The following is a 24,084-nucleotide window of genomic DNA, read 5'->3' on the forward strand; positions in this document are numbered from 1 at the left end:
GGTGACGTGGCCCTCCAGTCTCACCAGGTCAAGATTTTCCCTTGGTGAGAGACTGCCCAACTGACTGTGAAAATGGCCAATGCATCTGGCGTAGAAGGCTGCACAGCACCTGCTCCAAATAATGAAACAGTAGAATCACACTCAGGACCCACAGTCCCACAGGGCTTCTGCAAATGTGTCACAACCAGCACTCCAGGGTGCAGACCTGTTTATTTCCAGGGGAAATAAAAACTCATGAAGACAAAAGAAGAGATCTTAAAACTAGAAAGTCTGTTCCATTTCACTGACTGATGAGTGTTATTTAGTTGAGAAAAAACCCAAATCTCTCTCCTCTCTGTAATAATAAAGGCTTCATTTCCTGCTACATTTCCCTTCTCACTACAGGAATTCTGTGCAATCATGTTCAAGCAAAGGCACCAAGGCACAAAATGCACAAGGAAATCCTTGTGTTGGGTGGAGCCCCTGTTCTTCCAAAGAAAATCTAAGCAAAGCTTGCCCTTGGAATGTCCTCTAAATATCCACCTATGAACTCTCCTTGTTCTGTAAATATAAGTTCTTTGTCTGAAGAACAGCTAGAAAATAAAATTTTCCCAGACTGTGGGTGGTCTCTTCAGTCTGTTGGTGGTGTTTCTCACTGTCCAAAAGCTTTTTAATAAGATGAGAGCCCACCTGGTTCTTTGATGCACTTGGGTTTTGTTTGTAGTCTTTCCCTACACCAGCATATACAAGAGTTCCTATTATCTTTTCCAGAAGATTTACTGTTTCTGTTTTAATATGTAGAACTTTGATCCATTTCAGTGTTACTTTAGTGCATGGTGTGAAATGAACTCTCCTTGTCAACACCATTTCCTGTGTTGCTTCAATTTTCATTTTAGAATGACCCATCCCCAATCAGCTCCATGCCGAGATTTGTAACAGCAAGTTTGGCTTCCAGGGTGTGACCTCTAAACCATTCCCACTCACTTCCCCAGTAGACTTCAGTCCCTGCCCTCCTTCCTGGCTTGTGGGGTACAGGGCTGTTTCCTGTGTGCAGGGTCCTGCCAGCATGACCTGGATAACATGGCATCCAGTGGGGCTGCTAACACCAGGGAGCTGCATGGGAAAGGGCTGGTCTTCCTAAAAGGAAATGATCCCCCAGTTTGAGAGAAAGAATGTCTACTATGATTATGTAAAATTTCAGGAAGAGTAAACAAATAAAATTTAATTTATTTGGGTAAAAGGGTGGCTAATTTAAGTTTCCCTCAACTTTTCTAGCTTTGTACTGGCTGTCTTATGAAGCTGTTTCTTCAACTTAAAACAATGTATGGACAGCTAAATCCAATTCATTGAGAAAACACGGTAACCACACATTTAATAATTGCTGTGTTCACCATGCTTCAGTAGTAATCGGCCTGCACTTTACAACAAAGGAAAACCAGAGCTTCTGTAGGACTTGGAGCCCATTAGAAACAGCATGTGAAAGACTTTGCATATATTTAAAGTCTTGAAAGTTGTGTTTTATCACAGCTGTTAAACTTCTAAGACACTGTTTTTCATAAGTGAGTTAACAACTCTTACACCAAACCATGCCAGGGCGCGTGAGAACACAGGGAGCAGACCCTTCCCACTCTGCCAGCAGAAGGACTAGAGACCCTGGCTCCAGGCTGAGTGCGTGAGTGGACTCAACCATCATTTACCCTCTGTCCCCATGGCTGCGCAGAGCCCTGAAGCAGGAGGCAGAGGTTGTCACCACCCTCTCTGGTTGGCAGGGAACTGAAGCTTGGAGATGCCAAGGACCCACCAAGGTCACAGGGCTGGGGAGAGCGGCAGCTCTGCAGACCCAGGGATACAGCCCAAGTTCTGCTGGTGTCAAAACCCTGCACTCACAGTAACCACACGTGGAGATCTTTCTAGAGACCATTGAGGCCACATTGATGAGTGGTCTAAGGAAAGGCACTTACTCTGACAGGGAAACCTTATGCCCAAGAAAATAAGATGTATACAGACAAACATTTTTACAGGGATTTTAACCATTATGCAATTTGATTTCAAAAAAGAAAGTAACCAGAATTGCCCATAATAGGTACTCTGTTAAATAAACTTCCCATATCTTGTACAGTGAAATACTCCATAGCCACTATGGTGATCTTTTTGGAAATAATTTCTTAAAAGGTAGAAGAGTGTTCTGGAGGGTTAAATTGGAGAAAAAAGCAAGATGACAAAACTCTATGTTGTTTAATCACAGAAAACAAAAATAAATGAAAAAAAAAAAAAGATACACCTGAATATTCATGCAGTAACTCTGAGTGGTGCAGGCTCTTTTCATTTTCCTAATTTTTATAACAAATATCTCACTTTTCTAAAAAGATAAATACCTCAGTCTATTTCAAAAACAACAAAATAGAATAACAGGGAGCTTACTAATCTTTGAATCACAATTTGGGCACTAGAGTGGGAAAAGTACGGCTAAAGAACAGGAATCACGCAGTCTGGGCACAGGCCCCATCATGAAAACTCAGCGGAACTCTCACCCATTTGCGTGTTGGGGTCTCCTGACACACACTGATCCAGTCACCTGTGCTGCAGTCACACTTCCACCTCGCCTGCTGGTTTCTGCTGGGGGGAACCTGACATCAACTGGAGAATAGATTTAGGGAGAATTACGCATGTTTTCACAAAGGAATTTATTAAGAGAAACATGAAAGTATTTAAAATTCTCTTCAAACTTCAGGAAGGGGCAAAACTAATGTGATTTAATTGTTCAAGTTCCACAAAACAATCTCTGAGGAATATCTAATTTAGGACACATGAGAGTCGAAATTTTACGTTTATAGGGAATTACTGTCCTTTCTTAAACCCATATGCACCAGTATTGTGCATTTATACTTATTTTATAGAATAAATAGCAAACATTGTAACACTCTCACTGAGTTGCTGAGACTCACGGCTTTGATATCTCTGCTTTCTTGGCATTGTGTGTCACCATTCCATCCCACTGGATGTGGGTTGCTCAGAAAAGTCAGCCACCCATCGCTCCAGTGGGAAACACAGGAGTCCTTACAGGAAATCTCTACAGGTGAAAAATCCTGTCTATGTGGTGGGTTTCCACTCTACAGGGATTAGTGAACTACCACATGGATCAGGCTCTTGTAATCCCTTTAAGGGGCACTTTTCCTGCACAGCACCCAGCAGCTGTATCACAATGATCTACAGTCAGCCCCTCTCTGGAACCAGTGCCTGTGTGGGGGATCTGTCCCCACCTTCTCCCCACCCAGCTACCAGGACTGCGCACTGCCCAGCCATGACAGTAAGTACTAGCATATGTGGCTCTTTGGATGGGAATATTTCAGTCAACTACAACTGAATAATTTTTAAGAATTATCCCCCAGTTACACTATCCACACTTCAGGCTTCCATAGGCATGTGTTCATACCCACTATGTTGAACACAGCTAATGGGAACATTTCTATCCTGAAGAAATGCCCGCTGGAGGATCCTGCCAATAAGGAAGCTCCACCAACATCAGGAAACCATTCCTGTGCACCCAGAGGGATTGAAAATGAGTAAGCCTAGGACCAAGCTCATCTCTGTCTTCTCACTGGGCACATAGAGAAAAAGCCTAGTAATATTTGATATTTATCAGTATCAGATTCAATCCATGATTCAGTCCACCTTTTCTAACCCTACTTTTTTCCTCCATTCATTCTTTCATGGACCATCTCACCAACCCTGGGCTTCTTCCTACCTGGCTCATCCTGTCCAAAATGCGCTTCCTTTCCAGGGAAAACAGTGAGGTCGACCTTTCACACCCCAGTTAGATTGCTTGGCAGGTTTCAGCACCTTGCCCTGGAAAGGAGGCCGCTCCCTATAGGGCCCTTCCACACCACCCTGTGGGACAGCACAGGCCTCTGAACCACAGTCAGCTCTTTCCTTGTTGGGGACAAGGACTCTGCCTCATCCGGCCCCAGACAGAGCCTGAACCACAGAGCTCAGGACATACCCAGTGAATCATGAAGACTAGGCAAGAGCCCAGTGCACAGGGCAGGGCAGCTGCACAGCGCAGACTCCTCCCTTGTCCCTGCTCCTGGCCACAGTCCACCATGGCCAAGCTGTGGGGTCACCAGCCACGGAGACCCCTGAGCTCAGCTCTCTGTGCAACAACCTTTTCCGCTGCCATTTTCACTTTAAACTTCTTGCCCTCCCCTCCTATCTTCCAGGAAATTTCTTTTTCTAATTTAATGACTGTTGGAAAAAGGTATCCAATGAGTGAATTCTGCTTTAATGATACATTTCCAGCAAAGTACATGTTCAGTATCATCAGATCAACCCATAGCTCTTTGTGTTATTAAAAAGGCAAGTCTCCAACACCACCGAAATCAAAACATCAAACATGCTTGTGCTTCCTAGCAACAGCCAATCTGAGGGCCTTCACCCCCACCTGCTCTGGCACAAGGCTGCTTCTGTCATACATGCAGTGGCCCTGCCTCTCGGGCACAGCCTTGAAAGCAGATTCATTAGCCATCAGGGACTCTGCACATTGTTTCCAGGAGTGCTGAGGGGCAGGACATGGGGTGGAGACAGCCCTTGACCAGCAGGTCAGCTGCCATGGAACTACTAACCAGTGAGCCCCTCACCTTCTGTCCTGACCTCCCTAGGTTGAGTTGCAGAGAAGTAAATGGGAGTAGCAGCGAAGTGAAGAAGGCCTATCCATCACATTACTTGGAAAACACATCCATCCAGGTGGCCGCTAATTCTGCTCTTCCTCAGGCTACGCAGACACCCTCCACATTCACTCTCCTGTGCCCACCAACAGGAGGAAACTCACTCTAACATGCAAACAAGGCCAGCAGCTACAACACTGAACCTGTGAATGCAAGACAGCTTCATGGAGCCATGGAGAGGGCTGAGAAAGCACAGGGACTTCCTCCTGGCCCTCTAGACCATATAGTGGTGCCATCCCTGTGCACTGGGCACTGGTGAATGTGTTCTGTCTCCCTGGCTACCTGGGGTTTCCAGGCCAACAGAGTGAGGCTGGGATTCCCTGCAAGCTTGTCCATCTCATGAGCTCAGTCTGGAGGGCCAGGGAGGGAGCAGACTATGATCCTGCCCATCTCTGGCTGTGGATCCAGAGATTATCTCCAGCCCAGTCTCAGAGATTCCCCCACCTCACACTCCCAAAGTTAGACCCTCAGCCCACTCCTAAGTGAAAAGGGCTAGGTAAGACCATTTTTGCTCCAGTCAGCATGACAAGGAGACTAGGGAAAGGAAAGACAGTGCCCAGAGTGCAAACCCCATGGCCGAAGGGCCGTTACAGACAGGAAGCCAGCACAAGAAGCACTGAGGACTAATTCCCTGGGGTACAGAAGGTGCGCAGAGCGGTCAGAGGCATCGCAGCAGCAGGTACAGGAGCAGGGCCTTAAGGATCTGTGGAATTTTTCCTGGTTACAGGACAAGGAAAGGGAACTTGCTGACAGCAAAAGAGGATCCCCAACCAAGGCCCATAGTTTCTAAATCCTGGATCTGAGCCTTGACAGTCATGTAGTCAGACTCCCAGTATCAAAGCACTGAACAAGCAAAATTGTTCCCTGGAGAGCCCTTGTGGCCTAGGGGACAGGCATGGTTCCTTGCAGAGAGCTCAGCAGGTGGCTCTGTGGCAACATTTCTTCTTCTAGGGATTCAGATCCTCCTCATCTCACCCTTAATGTCAGGCCAGCTACCTGGAGCTCACAGAGCCCCTCATGTCCTCCTGCCCATGATGACACTTGCTTCTCTTCCTCAGAGCCCTGCTCAGCCTTGAACTGTGACCTCTGCTCCCACTGTCACCTCCACCTTCTGCATCCTTCCTCCTGGTGAGGGCCCCTTCCTGCCTGGGCAAGGGTGAGACTCCAGAAACACAATCAACAGGGCAGACCCTCCCAGCCTGAGTAGAAAGGGTTCATCTGACTTCGATTACCTGCAGTCCCGTGGATGTGGACCCTGCACATTTGTCTGCTGACAAACAGCTCCAACACTGTCCCTAAGTTGGACTTTCCAGACCCTGGAAACATCCAGAAGAGAATGGCATTGCCTGCATGTTGGACTTGGCAGGACACACGAATTGCAGAATGGCTGCAGCTTCTGCCCACTTCCTCAGCCATAGATGACATTCACGGAACAAGGTGGGCATCTGTGGTCACAAGCCCTCCTTTAAGGGGAGCCTTGCTGATGGTTTTCAATGGTGCCAGTTTCAAAATTTGGCAAATTCAAATTCAAATTCAAAACCGTTACACTTCCAGCAGTAAATAGCCACCCTCATGGGTTGCTGGAATGAATCTAAACTATTTCCTCCCTTCCTCTGCCTGTGTCTCAGACCTGACAGAAGGTGTGATGCCCACACCCAGGGTAAGTGCTCTCCTGTCTCACAACCTGAGCCCTGTCTGTGTCCTCCATGCCCAAGGCTATAGCTTTGAAGCAGCCAAAGCCAAAGGCCCCACCTCTGAGTAGCCCTTAACTAGAATGCCTGCAACCACACTGCTGTGGATTTCAGGGTTTTTTCAGGTTTTGAAATATTTACATCCACAGATTTCCTAGGGGCGTGGGATCTGTCCATTTTCTATACACCGGGTACACATGACCTGAGGTTGTTTTAGCGTAGTTTTAGTGCACCTAGGTTTTAGCTGCACCCCTTCACATGAGGTCAGGTCTGGACTTCTCTGCACATGGCTCCTGTTGGTTCTCCCAAAGTTTTGGATTTTGGAGCATTCAGATTTAAAATGTTCATAATAGGGATGCTCAATAGTCAAGGAGTTAAAAATCCTCCTCCCAGGAAGATGCGCGGTCTTTGTCTGCCTAGGACAGGCTGTTCCACCAAGGGAAGTCACAGGGCTTTAGGCCCAGCTGTCTTCTCCGCAGAGAGCTCTTCATTATTCAGTTAGAGCCAAGCTAGGCAAAGCCAGGCTGGTCTTACCTTCAGCCCGCGGAAAGCCTGGTCACTGCCTTCCTCTGGTGGCCAAGAGCGACAGAGCCGCGTAACCGGAATTCTCAGCCCAGCGTTTGCTTCTCAGTCTAACAACTCTCTCTGCACTCTTGAGGAGGCTGGGCATGCAAGAGAACTTGCAGATCATCTGTCCCTTTCCCTTTAAACTCGAGTTCCATTCATCACTGCCACACTAGCTGTCAAACAATGGCAAGGTTGGTAGCCTCACCCCTCTGCTCCACCTACTGTTCTTTGTAAACCAATCTCTATTAGGAGGACAGGCAGGCCCTTCACTTAGGAGAGAATCTCCTTTTATTGCTGCAGGGGAGCTAATAAAAGTGGCTTCCTGCTCCATCACCTGCTTGTCCCAGGACTCTTGTGCAAACCCTGTGGATTGTCCCCACCACCCCAGTTTGCAGTAGCACCAATGAGTTGTGCTGGGCTTCAGTGCAGCATGGCCACCACCCACCTGGAATGGGGTTCAGATCCAAGGTCAGGGTTCAAAATGCCCTTACACCTGAGGCCATCATGCACCCAGATCTGCTGCTGGTGCGAATCCAGGTTTCCACCACCCCCTCCTCAGGTTCCATTAATTTGCAAGGGCAGCTCAGAGAACTCAGGGAAACAAGCTGCTATGTGTAGCACTTTATTATAAGGGTGCTGAGAAAGAGTCAGGTGGAAGAGATGCCTGGGACTAGTATAAGGATGGGGTGCAGAGCCATGCACACTTCAGCTGAACCCACTGTCTCCTCCCCTGTGGCTATCATACATTTTCACTTTCTGGAGACGTGCAGGCACTAATGTGCCAGCAGATGGGTAACAGCTGGTTCTTGTGGTTCAGGCAAGGTGCAGGAAGCCCTGAGTTGTATCGCATGCTTGTTTTGTAGTGGCTCAGAGAACTCAGGGTGCAAAAAAAAGATGCTGAAATTAAACAGATGGTGGGGTTGGGCAGCTGATGGGGTAAAGAAAGCAGGAAGATGAGGAAGAAAGACTGCCCCTCCATCCTCCATATGGTCAGTGTCCAACTCCTGAGAGCAGAAAAACAAAGTCCCTGTGCTTACACAAGACAGAGAGGAGAGGGAGGGCTGTAAACCAGGCCAACTTCTCCATCACCAGTTGGGGAAGGAGGACCAAGGGTCCTGAGTGAGCATCTAGTGAAGAAGAGGCAGATTGAATGACACTTGCAGTGGGTGTTTGCAGATGAGGAAGGAGAACAGTCAAGGAGCAAGAGTCACACTGCTGGCAGGTGAGCTAGTGACCCCCTTGGGGACTAGGGCCAAATTAATTGGAAACTGAAAACTGAGGGGAATTGGTGCTAGAGAAATGTGGCCTTAGCACCCATGGAAAAAATAACACAGCCATTTCTAGAGCTCACTTATACTGTGTGATTAAATTTATGATGTAAAATTAGTGATGTTACATCTTCCCCAATACAGGAGACCTGAAATTTAGAAACCATGTTTTCTGGAGGAGGTAGGGACGATGATGGCCTTTATAGATGATTTATTCCTAAGTCTTTAATGTTCCTATCATGGAGTCTTAATACCAAAGACCATGGCAAACCGTCTTGGTTTAGGATGGTGAGTGCTCAAAACTCCACAGAAGGTGCGTGACTTCAGAAACAGTCAAGAATTACAGACTCACAGACTCCAAAGTCCATTGGGAACATCTACTCCCTGCAGGATTCCTTTTATGCCTCCCCACAGATGGCCACACATCTGCATGATGTCTGTGTTAGGAGCGTGGTGGCTTTTTAGGAATCTCATTCCTGTGACAGACAATCACAGTGTCTATTTCTCAGGAAGTCTCCTCATATATTAAATGAAAATGTGTTCAGCAACTTCTGCCCCATTTTCTGAGTCTACCTTCTGTGACATTGTGGAATTATCCAATTCTACCTCAGCTTCCATATGACATCCTCTTCAACAATATTACATAAAATAAAAATGTTCCACTTGGAAGTGACACTTGTGGGGGAGCCCAGGATCACTCAGTTATGTCATCTTCTTACATTCTGTGCTTCCATTTTCTTTATGTCTAGCAGCTAAAGGATGCTCCTCCAAAGTATAAATCTTATTTCCTTTTTGTTTACTCTTCCAACAGATCTCCACTGAGAGAAGCATTGTATTTGCTTGCAAGGAAGGGACAAAGATGAAAAAACATATGTTCCTATTCCAAACAACACACCATGGCAAGATGGATTGAACAGAAGGAAGCAAACGATGAAAGCTATAGAACTGGCTCTGCATTACCAAAGGAGTTCAAGAAATTTAGAAATTATTCTGGAATGGAGGCAGTTAGGAAATAGGAAAAGTTAGGAAAGATTTCAAGGCCCAAGGTTTATCTGAGTTACATCTCAAAAGAAAGAATCATTTTCTCCAACAAGGAGGAAAAAAGGACTTTTCCACACTCATCCATTAGACACATGTTCTTTGCAGTAGGGATCTGTGTGTATCAGGAAGGAGAGAAGTTCAGGGGGTCAACTGCTGCACCCAGGATGCCCCTCCTGCTTGCCAAGCACTCACACCTCATGGTCAATCAGGAGGAGCCACTGGCAGTTTGAGCAGAACTCAGAATGCACCTCAGTTAAGAGGGTGGGGAAATGGGGGAATAGATACAGAAGCAACAGCTGAAGGCCCAGCTGGAGGTTAAAGAGGAGAGGGCACAAGGGGACTCATCCTCAGGACCAGAGGACACTGAGAGGAGACGTGATGCATGCAAGCTGGAGAGGTGCACTCTGTGAGGTTGGGAAGAGGGGCTCGCACTGGGGCCAAAGCAAAAAGGAAGCATCAGAGGTGCCTCTGGAGATGGAGCTGAGTTTAAAGTCTGCCCACAAATGTGAGAAATGCAGGAAGAGGAGCAGAGAACGCTAAGGCAGGAGCAGAGAGGATGAGTTTCAGGGGAATGTGTCAAGTTTCTGGGGACTCACAGGCACTGCTGTGCCAACAGATGGGCAGCAGCTGGCTCTTGGAGTTTAGGCGAAGAGCAGAAATACCTGATTTTTGTTATATGCCTGTTTCTATGGCGCAGATGCTCAGCATGGCGGCTTTTGACCTACTGATGTGACATCTCTGACCATGTCAGAGAGCCTGGTAAAGCTGGGCTGGCACCCACTGCTTCCAGGTGAAAACGTATGATGGTCACTGCGGGGGGACAGCGAGTTCAGCTGAAGTCTCTCTCCTAGTACCCAGTGAGAGGATGTGACTCTGCAAGACCAAGTCAACACCATGGCCAGACACAGGAACTGAGCATCCCTGTTGAGGGGCTCCTGACCTCAGCTCCAAGCCACACACAGAGTCTCTCATTCCCTCCCATAAACATTCATACAAAGCCTTCAGAGAGGACTCACAAGAACCAAGGGTTTTAGGCAAGTTTATTGTTCAGAATGTACTTGGTTTATGCAAGTCTATTGTTCAGAATGACTGCTCCTTCAAGATTTATCACTGTTTGCTTGCTGTGAAGCGGTAAACAAGTGTTCTGCTACACCCATTTAAAGGATGCTCTGTTTCGGTGCGAGCTCTGCAGACACCCTGGGCTGCCCATCCCTTCATAATGCTTCCAATGAGGCTGCTCAGTCTGTCACAGTGGGCATTCTGGTCTTCTTTTTAAAAAAGAAACTAGAAGTTAAAATTTTTAAATCTCTTTCCAGGTATATAAAACCCTAAAATCATGATTTGGTGATAATGAGACAGTTAATGGTGCTGGGAGGGTGGGAAGAGGCATCATGTGGAATAAGAAATTTAGAAGGTGAGAAAGTGGGCAGTGCATGTAAAGATGATCCCAGACACACACAGGGGAACAAAGCAGTCCTCTGAGAAGGGAGGTGGGAAGGGGAAGACCCAGTGGAAAGACATAGGAACTGAAAGGTTATCTTTGTGGCTGAAGTCTGCCCAAAATGCTAACAAGCTTAGCAAGTTGTAGAGAAAGGGGCTGAGTAGGGCTCAATAGGGAGCCCAAATGTGGTCCCGAAACAAGGACCACTCATGAGATGCTGGTGACATAGAGCATTGTGCTGTTACGACGTGTGTCTAGATGTCCCCACAAAGCCTCATGAGGTCATAGTTGGAGCTTTCTCAGAGGTGGTTGAATCTGGAATATGTGAGGCTGGAATTGATTCATGGCACCAAAGTAAGTTCAACAGCAAGGCTTATGGGTGTGAATGCTATCCCTGCCCTAGGGAAGTTAGCCTGTATACAGCATAAGGGACAGAAAGAGTCTTGTCTCTCTCCCTATTTGATTTTGCTGTCTTTTGCTTCCCATGAGCAGTTTTGTTCTGTGACGCCACCCATACCTGGACCCAACAATTATGGACTGAAACCTCTAAAAACTGTGAGCTAAATAAACCTTTTGACCTTTAACTTTGGGTGTACTTTGTCTTAGCAATGAGAGAAAAGTAACTAACACACTCTTCCTGCAGCAAGAGGACAGTGGCAACCATTGACCTGGCTCCAAGCAGGAGCTGGAGGCTCCACCAGGCCCAGGAGGTGAGCTGCTCCAGCCACTGGGTTAGCACAGCCCCTGTTTGTGTCTAGCAAGAGGAAGAAGCTGAGATTACTCACATGAAGGGCCCCTTGAAGATGACATAAATGCTGTGAACTCCTTGTCCAATGAATATTTATAAGCAGGCTCTGCTCATGTCTACCTACTGCATCTCTTCTCTCTTTTTTATAGGAGGTTTTATTTTTCAGTTTTCTGTTAGCCTTTTTAAGCAACACTAATTAGGGTTTTTTCCTTCTTCTCTCCCCTCTTTATTCAGTTGTGCAATAGCAGTAGCTGTTGTCTGGTACCTTCTTTGGCACTCAAACAGTAACTTTTTGTTTATCATAATACAGATGTGAATAAAATTAAAAGCTGTCTATAACAGAGAATAGAGGACAAGTCCTGAATATATGGATACATTGGCTTCATTCACTGGAAGGTGGCAAATGTTTAACAATTTCCCAAAATGCATGATACCTTGATTTTGAGTTGCTGAGGTGAATTCAATGAAGCCCTGGATTATGAGCTTTGAAAAGAGATATTTCCACAAGAACAGGGTTAGGTTTTTGGTGAAGTTGAGAGAGAAAGAGAGACAGACAGACTGACAGACATACACCTTTATTGTGGGCACAGGAGGGCTGCAGAAGACTGAAAGATTCCCTCTGGGCAGAACAAAGTAATAGAAGTGCTTTCATTATGCCTGGCTGGGGGAGGAGTTTGGGAGGTGGGCAAAATGACTTATTAACAGCTGATTAAGGAACATCTCTCCACGTGAAATGGGAAGCAAGAAGGTTTACTGGGAGCTGGGGGAAGAAGAATAAAAGAGGTGATAAGGTGCCGTTTTTGGCCATTTGTCATGCTGGACCATCACCATGATGATTTGGTGAATTATATATGGGCAGAAACCCATCATTCCTGTCTTTTGTTTGTTAAAGGACAATAACTCTCCCGGGATGATCCCACTGAATACAGTCATCATGATAGGGGCTAAGACGGGTCTCAGAATGATTGGTGATGCCCATGCAGAAACTGGGCCAGTGGAGTCAGCCAAGACAAGAAGCCCTTTAGGGGTAAAGGCTCATAACTGGGATTGGATAAATCTCAAGAGAAGTTTAAAGATAGAGGGTGGAAAAAAGAATTGTGATGAAGGAGCCTAAAATAGGAAGGATGGTGGGTACCCAAGAATCTAGAGTAGGCCACCAACTGTCAGGATGTCGAGAGCTCAGTGATTTTGGAGAATTGCTGCAGCTAGTAAATTAATTTGGTCCTGAAACAAGCATCATTTTTTGTACGTCATAGCTGGATATTTATAGCTCATAGGGTAACTGAGTTTAAAAGTGAGCACTTATTTTGATGCTTACAGCCCCCATGCCAATAGCTGAAAAGAGGCTTATTCAGTTAGGATAGGAGCACCTGGTATGAACCTATGGGATATGTCATGGTGTGCAGGTGGGGGTGAGATTGCAGACCTCTTCTGATTTGGGGTCTAGTATGGAGTGTAACTTGTGGTGCCACTACTGCTAAAGTACAAGAGCCCTGCCGTATCAGTGAGAGGCCTATATGCTCTGGGTCCACAGACAAAGAATTGTCCATCGGGTGGGCATATGGAAGTTTGGGTGTGTGTGTCAGGGAGTGACAGGTGGAGTAAGAATTTGGAGTTTCTGTTTTGGAGACAGCATCAGAAGAAGCAGGGCAACAAATACAGGAAACATTTTTGGGCTACAGTTGTCCCAAGGTCAGGTTTAGAGGGCCAATGATTTTCGCTTGTGAGTTTGTCAGGAATGTAGAGATGTTTAGAGTGACTGGATAGGCCATATAGAGACCTTGTTGTAGAGGTAAGCAGAGCCAGCAGTCAAAGAGATCTGTAGTGTTGGGTATTTGAAGAGTGGTCTTTAGACATTGACAGCTGTTGTTGAGAAGCTGGGATAGGGAGATAGGAGCATGATGGGAAAGTGAAGATGGGGGTAAGAGATTAAAAGACAGAGAGTGCATGTCGGGGAGGAGTCCCTTATTAAGAGTTATGAACATCTTTACGTCATAGGTGCCTTAAATTTGGAATCTGTTTGTGTGGCTTTTGGGGAGTAACAGGTATGACTGTGGAAGACAAATGTTGAAGTGTTGGATAAAAGAGGGCCATCAATCATGGGCCACATTATGGGTAATATTTAGGTAGATGTAGTTGTGGTAGTTTGTCCAAAGGATCCTGGCTGTAAACCTATTTATTCATGGCCCCAGTGGGGACAATGAAAGGACAACACATCACAGCAGGGCAGGTAATCAGAATTTTCTAGACATAGGTAGAATGGGGAGGATGAGATTGGGCATAAGTTCTTACCATTGGAGCTTATGACAGAATACAAGGAGCACCAAGGAACAAGGTGAGTGGGTCCGTTGTCCAGGTTTTTTGAGTCATGATGATATGGTGAGGGTCAGCTGTTTCCCCCTGTTTTCTGAGGTAGAAATCATATACTGGAGGTGGGGAGGGCTGTGATAGTTTCATTGTAAGTGAAATGAGGGTCCAGACCAAGAAGGATCTCATGTTTAACAAAACAGTTGAAGGTAGAAACAACTAAGAAAGCTGTCACATAGAAAAGTATAAAAACAATCATATGCATAGTGTGAAAGTCCTCTGGAAAGACAGCCCAGAATCCTATAGCAAAAAGAATAATGATTAGGAGGTAGGGGATCAGGAATCAGATAGATAACAGAACATGAGTTAGCCTGGAAGTTGTACTTGTGGACCTTTAGAGAGTTGGAGACAGGTAGAATATAGGAAATGTGATGACCACTCTGAGGACAAAGAATTTGAGTCAGAGGTGACTGAGTTTTCAGGGCACTACTTGGCCTGCATGACATGGAATCAGGAGGAAATGCTGGTGACCTTGATTGCTGTTGGTGTTGTGAGGAGGACTAGGTGGAGTCCTGACCACTTGGGCTATAGTTCTGAGGGCTTAATTTGAGATGCATTAAGTCCCCAGGAGTTATAGGAGATTCTGGTTTTGGGTTATCTACTGGTTGTGGAAGACAGAGATCAGTGTGTTGTCACAGCAAGTGCCTAAGAAACAAAAGAAGTGGGACATAATCAGCTATGGATGGAAGGTCTTGTGGAGTAGGAAGGTGGTAGACAACAAAAGGTCTGCCACACATGAGCTCAAAAGGATTAAGGAAGGTGGGTGCTCAAGGAAGTGTCCTGAGTTGAGTCAGAGCTATAGAAATGAGCTGAAGCCAGGGTGGATATAACTTGAAAATAAGTTTTGTGAGGTATATCTTTAGGAGACCATTTGCTTTCTATACTTCTCCTGAGGATTATGATATGGTATGTATAGATGTCAAGTAATGTTTAGACTTGAGTAACCTGACAGATAAAAGCTGGCCCATTATCTGACTCAATAGTTTGAAGTAGCCCAAATTAGGGAATAATCTCTTGTATAGGAATGTTAGAGACTATGTTTGCAGTTTCTAGGGTAGCAGGAAAGACATCTATCCACCCTGAGAAAGCACAGATGAAAATAAGAAGATACTTCAAAGTTTTGTATCTAGGCTTGTATGTAAAGTCTGTCAATCTTCACCTAGTGTGTGTCCCCAATATTGGTGGGCTGGGAAGGAAGGAGGAGGTAGATGTCCTTGGCGAAAGGTTTTGGTGCAAAAATGAAAGTTGTAGGTGACTTGGTGAATAAGATTTTTTTAAGGTAGGATGAACAGTCCCTGGACTTAAAGGAGTTTATATAGGGATTGAGTACCTACATGCAGACAGTTATGTAGTGATGATGTTTGAGGCCTATTGATCTGGGAGGTGGAGCTTTGATCCCTGAAAATCCATCTCTGGTATTTTGGCTATCAATGGGTTTGTCAATTAATTGTAGTTATGTAGGTGGATATTGAGGTGAGGGCAAGACGTTTGGGATGAGGGGTAGAAGATGGGAGGGGTATGGCTGTTAATTTGGCCTGTGTGTCAGCAAAGGCATTTCCCTGAGAGATAGGATCTAATGATAATTGGTGTCCCTTACAGTGAATGATTGCTACCTCTTTTGGGAGTTGTGCTGCTTTTACTAGTTTAATAATGAGAAGAGAATTAGTGATAGGGGTCTTTTGGTGATTAGACTACTTTCTTGCCAAACGGCAGCATGAGTGTGAAGAATGCTAAATGTATATTTTGAGTCAGTCTGCATGTTTATGATTTTGTCTTTAGCGAGTGTAAGGGCCTGTGTGAGGTCAATTAGTTCTGCTTTTTGTGAAGATATTCCAGGTGGCAGTGGACTTGCCTCTATTACCTTAGAGTTGTTGATTATAGCATATCCTGCTTTCTTGAGTATCTCTGTTGGTTGAACTGCCATCTATAAACCATGCATCAGAAGCTGTAGGGAGAAGAGTACTGTTAATGTGAGGAAAGGAGTAGGAGTCATTTCCAGAACCTCAATACTATTGTGTAAAGGAATCATCAAAGGTGGTTAAAAAAATGGTGGCTGGGTTGAGGTAGCTGCTGGTGCAGATGGTGATTGTATCATCTTATATGAGTATTAAATGAACTTGTAGGCAAGAAAAAGTCATTAAGGCAGGAAGGTCATTGAGGTGATGAGGTGAGTGGACTTTAATTGATTCTCCTAAAGTGTAGCTGGTAATGCAAGCACTTGAAGGCAGAGAGGCCAGACATGCACTGTGTTGCCTAATTGTTTTGACAAGTATGCTACTGCTTGGAAAGAAGGTCCCCTTTGGTGTCCTAAAATTCCCACAGCATTATGATCCTGAAAGGTAGTGTACAGAACAAAGGTTGGGTTGGGTTAGGGAGAGTGAGGTCTACTGTCTTTAAAAGCATCTCTTTTAGTTTTAAAAATGAGGAATATACAGGAGTAGCAGAGTTGAGAGGCTCTCTTTAGGATGCTTTGTAGAGGGGTTGAGCTAATGTAGCAAAGTTGGGAATCCAGAGGTGAAACAGTTTGCTAAACCTAGAAAAAATAAAACTTGTTATTTTGTAGTAGGTACCTGGAGATCACAGAGAAGGATCTTGCAGCTGAGGTCACAGAACAGGTGGTAGGGGTGAGGATGAGATCCAGATATTTGACCTTTAGTGATACTGTTTGGGCTTTGGTAGAAGATACTCCCTACCTGTGAAATGAGAGAAAATTGAGAAGGGTAGCTATATGTTGTATAGCTATAGCATAGGATGGGGAACAGAGAAAGAGATCATTGATATATTGGAGGAGAGTGCTGGGTTTGAGGTTGAGAGCCATGAGGTCAGCTGTAGGGGCTTGGCTGAAGAAGTGTGGACTATCCCTGAAGCCTTGAAGTAGGACTGTCCAAGCTGTGTAGGTTGGAGACTGTCTCAATCTGTCTATGTAAAGGCAAAGAAATCCTGGCAATCAGGGTGCAAGGGAATAATGAAAAATGCATCTTTAAGGTCTCATACAGAAAAATGAGAGGTACATAGAGGAATACGAGATGGTATAGTATAAGGGGTTGGCACCACTGAGTGAACTGACATTTACACATTGTTAATAGCTCTGAGATCTTGGACAAGGTGGTAGGAACTTTTGGGTTTGAGGACAGGAATAGCAGTGTTGTGAGTGGGTGACCTTCAGAAACCCATTAGTTAACAAGTAGCAGAGTATTACATTTGAGCCCCCATCAATGTTTAGGAGCTACTGGGTATTGGGGAACACAAGGGAAAACTGAGAAATCTTTAAGGCAAATCAGCAGCAGAGTATCATGAGTGGCAAAGGGAGGATGGAAGGTGTCCCAGACTGCAGGGTCAATGGAGGAGGGGAGGGGAGGGGCTGAGTCAGGGGCAAATGATTATTTGGTTTGTAGTATGAGAGCAATTAGGAGAGAGAAAGCATAAAAGAAATTGAGTTTTTGGAGCATATATCTACATAAAGGCGTACAGGATAGGTTGAGGAAACAAGAAAGTTGTGTATAAAGAAGAGAGTTTGGAATCTGCAGGAAATAGGTCCTGTCTGGAGAGGTCATATAGTTTGGCCATCAGCTCCCACAATGGAGACTGAAGACCAAAACATCAGCCTAAAAACTCAATTAAAACACTGTAGGTGAGCCCTGTGTCAACAAGAAGAAAGAGGGTTTTACCTGAGATATCCCGCAAGACTTGGGGCTCTGAGTAAGTTACCTTGTTGGGAGCCGTGGACCCCGAGCCCCCTCAATTCTCTGCAGCAGTGAGACTGAGCAGATTGGCAAGTGATGAATCTGGAGGTGGCAGTGATGTCGTATTCTGTGAGGGCAGGGAAGTTGATGACTTATCCACTTTCTGGCAGACAGGGCAGTCATACTTCCAGTGACCCTCTTGTTTGCAGGTGGGACAGGGTCCTGGTAGTGGCTGTGGATAAGGACAGTCTTGTGCACAGTGTTCTACCATGTTGTACTTGAGGCATGGTCCTGGAGGGGCTTGGGTTTTAAATTTGTCTTTGCCCTCGGTTTTATTTTGAGCCTTGAGTGCCACAGCCAGAAATTGGCCTTGGAATTTAGTTTGGAGCTTAGCCTGAAATTTGATCTTTACAAGACTGTCTTGCCTTTGTTGTTCCCCTCTAGTTTTGAAGACAAAGAAAGCCACATTGAGGAGGTCTCCCAGAGGGGACTGAGAGCCAAGGTTTGACTTTTAAAATTATTTGTATATCTGGTGCCACTTGAGAAATAAAATGGGAGTTAAGGAGAATTAGCCCCTTGGGTGACTCACGCTTTACACCAGTAAATTTCATGAGAGCCTCCATGAGGCAGGTCATGAACTCAGTGGGATTTCCATTGGCATGTTGGGTCTGTTCTCAAAGCTTTTGGTAGATAGCTTGTTTATGGGAGACTTGGTGAAAAAATGTTAAGATACAGTCTATCATTTGTGCCATATGTTTTGAGCCATCAGCATTAGGCTGATAATTCCATTGGGGGTCTGCATTTGGCACTGCAGTTACTCTGAAGGGATGTTCAGCGTTAGTCTGATGTTTTTCATTTGCAACAGTTTGAACTGCCTGCTAGAATTCAGCCTTTTATTGAAGAAAAAGAGTGGAAGTGAGACTCATCTAGAGATCTTTGAGGGTTAAATCATAGGAGTAAATCTTCACAAATGTATGTTCCTTGATATAATTATAGGGGTCACATTGAAGGAGCCCACATGGTGGGAGATATAAGAAAGACCCAGTGATAGAGAAAGGGACATGGACATGAACAAGGCCTTCAGTGCTGGCCACCTCATGGAGGGGAAGAAGAGGATGTGGTGAGGAAGGAGGTTGGGAGTAGCCAGAAGGTGGTAGTGGAAGAGAGGGAGAACAAGATGGCTGTGAATGGGCAGAGGAACATGATGGTTGATGGTGGGAGCAGCAATAAGATGACAGAGAGAGGAAGGGGGAAGATGGAGGGCAAGATGGTGCTGGGTAGGTGGAGTGAGATCTGGTGTGCTGTGCTGGAGGAGAAAATGGTGACAGTGGAGTAGAGGAGGAACTGGAAGGGGGAGAAGCAGGGGAAGGGGAAGACGGAGGAGAAGACAGGGAGGGGAGATTGGAGAAGATGGGGGAGAGGATGGAGGAGGAGAAAACCCTAATGGGTATGATGGAGGGGCAAGAACAGAAGGGATATCATTTCTAGGGTCAGTGGTGTTGTCAGGTAGGGGATCAGGTTATGTGGAGCAAGCCAAGAGCACGTGGGTCACCTCACATGTCTGAATAAAGGAGGGACATGCCTGGAGAGCAAAAAGGCCTGAAAAGAAGGAAGATTTTACCATTTGCCATTATGGTAGCAGAAGTTATCTAAGTCCCATAGGATAGCAAAATGAAAGGAACCCACCTATGGCCAGTGGCAGCCATTATCGGCTTTGTAATGTGGCCAAGTCATCTGGCAATATGTTTGGGTTTCAAGATTCCTTGTAGACTGTCTTATCAGGCATCAAAGCAGTGTGTCTTTCTGAGTGAGGGAGGAAATGTTTCCCCTCATGGCTGAATTAAGGGTGAGTTGAAGGCCACAAAGGCCATGTCACAAGTCCCAGGAAGAAACATTACCCTTCTCAGAAATGTGAATGAAAGAGATTCCCAATGCTTGTATCCATCAATCATCCCTGAGGGAATTAGAGGAGCATCCACAGGGTGTGATGGGGCCCATAATTTTGAAAGAGAATGAGAAACTAAGGCACGAAATCCTGAGGTGACATGGTTCACCTGTGAGAGCCTGTGAGAATCTAGCTGCATCAGTGTTGGATGGAGGCTAGTAATAGCAAGGGCAGGAACAAGAGAAAAACAGAGAGGTGGCTTATTGGTGGAGGGAGCTAAGACTGGGGGTAGCCTTTAATAGCTACTTGCTCCACCAATCTGAGTCATAGCACCAAAATGTTAGGTTTTATGATGCAGTTGAGAGACAAAGAGAGAAGGGAGGATACCTTTACTGCAGGCATCGGAACATTGCAGAACAGTACCAGATTCTCTCTGGGGAAAACAAAGAAGAGGAAATGCTTTTATTAGGCCTGGCTGGGAGAGGAGTTCAGGAGGTGGGCAAAATGTCATGTTAACAGCTGACTGAAGGAGCATCTGCATGCATGAAGCAGGAAACAGGATGATTTACTGGGAGGTGCGGTAAGAAGAAAGTTGATAAGGTGCTGTTTTTGGCTCCTTTGTCATGCTGGACCATTGCCATGATAATTTTGTGAATTACATATGGGCAGAAACCCATCAGACACTTTCCATCTGGGCCAGAGTAGACAGAGAATTTGAGCAAAGGCCTGGCTGCTGCTGGAGGGGAGAAACTTCCTGGGAATTTGTTAGTAAGAAGGCACATATCTTTTTATTGATGACAAGAAACGTATGACTTGAGAAGGGAGAGAAGAAAGGAAAACACAAAGATGATTAAGATGTTAAACCAAAAATGCAACAAAGGAAAGCAGAGGAATAGATTTAAGCAGAGTTAGGGAGGTTTTATAAAATGAATTAGGAGAACCACTAAGAAGTTGAGGAGCTGGCACAAGAGCAGGTAGAGAGTGTTCACATAAGGTGAGACTGGGCAGAATCAGGAAGCTTTGCTGGGTTCCTGGCTTCCCTGGTTGTGAAGGCTTTGCCAGATCTGGCTTCTGCATTCAGAAGGTGGCAGGTAATCATGCTTACACAGGATGCTTCCCAAGGTGCTAAGATGAAGACAAAGCAGTCCACCATCTAGATATCTGTGGGCAGCTGCTGATGGACATGCACTGCTTCCTGTGACACTCCATCTCAACACAGGCACAGATAGTGCAGTTGGCTAAGGACCCTGCCTCACCCACAGGGTTCTGCCGGAGTTGGGCCAGAATATGGGACCTTGCAGTCAAGAATTCGTGTCTCCCCTTGGCTTAGGAATACTGTGTCTCTGAGCTGTCCTCTGTATGAGGTATGATATTCCGTATGAGGTAGTATATGCTGAAGATTTGAATTTTTAAAAATTGATTATAGTAAAAGAACCACTGCCACAAATCCCCCACAAAATCTGCCTCCCTAGATTCCAACACATTTGTCCCATCAGTCCTGCCAGTTTCTGAAGAAGTTCTGGAAGTCATTTTTTCCTGAGCATGTTTAGGAGGTGTGATAAAAAGTACACAAAAATAAAGTGAATGCTGCTGCTGAATGCCACCCAATAGAAAGGCAGGCTCATAACCCATGGTCTGTCCTTATGCAGCTTAATGATAACATCTGGCACCATGCAACATCTGGCTCTTCCCCCAAATCAAAGTGATCATGAGAGGTCAATGTTCTGAGTAGATGTAGCATATCGAGCCAGAGACAACACTGCAGCTAAACACGCTTAGAAATGAGAACGTCCAGGACTGCTTCAGAAAGCAGTAAGGATGAGGAAATGAGTGTATTCAAAGTGAAGACTGCACTTTGAAAGGAACTCCTGAAAATGTGGCTTTAGTGCAGTAAATTTTTTTTTTGCTGAAACATTTATCCTATTTTTTAATATGTCAAAATTTAATAATTAAAGATGAAAGAGAACTTCAAGATGGGTGTATGTACTCTCATTCAAGAATATAAAATAATTCTTGTGTTTCTAATGAGGTCATATTTGTATCTTCAGCCTCAGGCAATGTATGACAGCATGTATCAATTTTCATAGATGATGCAATAACAATGTTCTAATTTCCCTTGGTTTGATCGGACTGACATGGTTGTTATCCTAGGCTGCAGCAGTTAACTGGGATGGATGGAGACAGTAGGTTTATTTCGAGATGTGCCACAGTTCTGGACAAGAAAAGGGAGCATATGACAGTGCAGAGCCCAGACAGAAGATGCTACCAGCTACACACAAGCTTGTCTCTGCCTGGCTGGCACCCTCTTCCCACAATGTAGAGCAGCACTTGAGCACACATTTTCTGGCTCACACAGAAAGAGTCACTTGAGGAATTTCTTTGGCCTGTTGCATTTATGATCAGGAATTTCCCAGTATCCAGCCCAGACAGAAGAGAGATAAGAACACTGCTTGTGATCTAAAAGGATTAGGGGCCACAGAAATAAACTGGTCCATGATCTTCTTAAAAACACAGTGATGGCTCTTTCTTGGGCTTGTGGATCCAGAGAAACAAGCCTCATCCTTTGTTGACTCCACCTCCTCCTCTTTACTTTTGAAGATATTTTAAGGGCTGCCTACTGTGCAGTACCTTTCAGATGAAAAAGACTGGACTCACCTGAACTTAAAGGCTCCCTTTCTGCAGACTCAGGGTCTCTGTCATTTATTTCAGGCTGCAGTCACCTGCAGGAGCATGTTTACAAGGAGATTTGAAAGTGCTTTGCACAAAATCCCATCATGAGAGGGCATCTACTTCATCTTGATGCTCTAGAGGCAAAGGTGACTTTGTGCACAGGACAATGAGTGGTCCTGAAAGCCAGTGTAAACACAATACACACACATGGTCCTCTGTCACGGGACACATCACGACTTCTCAGACTCCCTAAGAAGCAAGGCCTCTCTTCTATCTGTGTCAATGACCAGGCGGTCTGACCTGAGAAACTTCCACAACTGAGCTGGTTCTGAGGTCGCAGTTCCCAAGGATATCATGAAGTGACATTGTTGGATACAGAGCAATTCCCTTCATCACTGAGGAAAACAGACTGGATTGGAGGTGGGAGGATCCTACAACAAAGCCCAGGACCTGCATCCAGAGTGCACTGGCCACTGCACAGCTTTCCAGTGTAACTTCTAGGTAATGCTGAGAATCTACCTACATTACCTGGATGCCAGCAGAAAACCTGTCATGTTAGCTGGAGCATGATAGTCTCAATTCTGTAGACCACCATGTGGGCCATTTACACTAGGACAGACCTCACATGAGCTCCAGATTTGAGGAGATATCTTGACACAAAAGTGCTCTTGTCATGGAAGCCAGAGACAGAGAGCCTGGGCTCCTTTCATCATGTGAGGTCACAGCTAGAAGATGCCACCTAGAGCTAGAAATCAGACCTTCACCAACACAGAATCTACCACCAATTTGAACTTGGACTTCCCACCTACAGAACAGGGAGAAACACTTCTGTTGTTCAAAAGCTACATAGTTGCGCTACTTCATTATATCACATTGAATAGACTCACACAGAAATTATATACAGGCTAATACACTAAGAGGCTGAAGCAGAAAGACTGCAAGGTTGAGCTCAGCCCACTTAGTGACAGGGACTTGGGGAGACTTTAATAAATAAATAAAAAGATCTGGGGTGTAGCTGAGTGAAAAGTCCCTGGATTCAATCACAAGTACTAAAACAAAAACAAAACTGAAAAAAAAAATACCCCACAGAACACCATAAAGGCATAAAGGATGAAGCTAACTCAAATTGGCACAGAGGCAGAATCCAGCTCCACATGCCAAGTGTCCAACCTTTTACAATCTTAATACCAGTGGTGGATGAACTAATGGAAAACATGTAACACCCAGCAGAACTGAATCAGCATGGTTCTGGGTGTAGAAGGCCCACCTAAAGACTGTTGGTAATACATAAAACGAGAACCGGAGGACCAGGTGTTCTCATCTTCTGTGGAGGTCAGGTCCTCAGTATCACTGAGGATGGCTGTGGCTCTTTTAGGGGAATTCTGGTCCTTAAGTTGAGTATCACTCCCTGGCTCTAGTGAGAGCCCGGATCTCTCAGTCTGCTGGTACAGATCCTTTCCCTCCCTAACATAGACTTTCTAGTTTCCACCACTGGCCTTTTGGTCTTCTTGATGTAGACTTGCATGAGACATTGTCATGGTCTCTAGTCCTCCAGCTGGACTCAGTGAGGACACTGCCATGGGCTCTGGATCTTCTGCTGATTCATGCAGGATACTTCCCATGGGATCCAGACCCTCAGCTGGATTCTTTGGGTCTCTAGTACATGGACAGATTGTTTGTCATATTCTGGATTTGACTTTTTGGGTGAATATTATAAATTTATCTATATTATTAAAAAAATCCTATGTGTCCCTGACTAAATCTATTCCTTTGCAAACCCCAACTACAATATCCCTGTAGAATTATCTATTTCTCCTGTTATGAGAATTGACCTAACAATAAGAAAGCCAGCTAGATACTGCATCTTCAGTCCTGCTTCCCTTGCAGGGCAGTTTCTTGTATAGTCTAGTGTCTCAGATTCCAGATGAAGGTAAGACAAGGGAAGAAGTCACAACTTTTTCGCACTTTCTGTTCCCTTTATTTGAGCACAGGTGTTTCTAGCAAGTCAGCAATGATGGCCACC

This window comes from Cavia porcellus, unplaced genomic scaffold, assembly GCF_034190915.1.
Source record: "Cavia porcellus strain 051 isolate PalLab524CR breed Dunkin Hartley unplaced genomic scaffold, mCavPor4.1 scaffold_23, whole genome shotgun sequence".
In the NCBI taxonomy this organism is placed as follows: domain Eukaryota; kingdom Metazoa; phylum Chordata; class Mammalia; order Rodentia; family Caviidae; genus Cavia; species Cavia porcellus.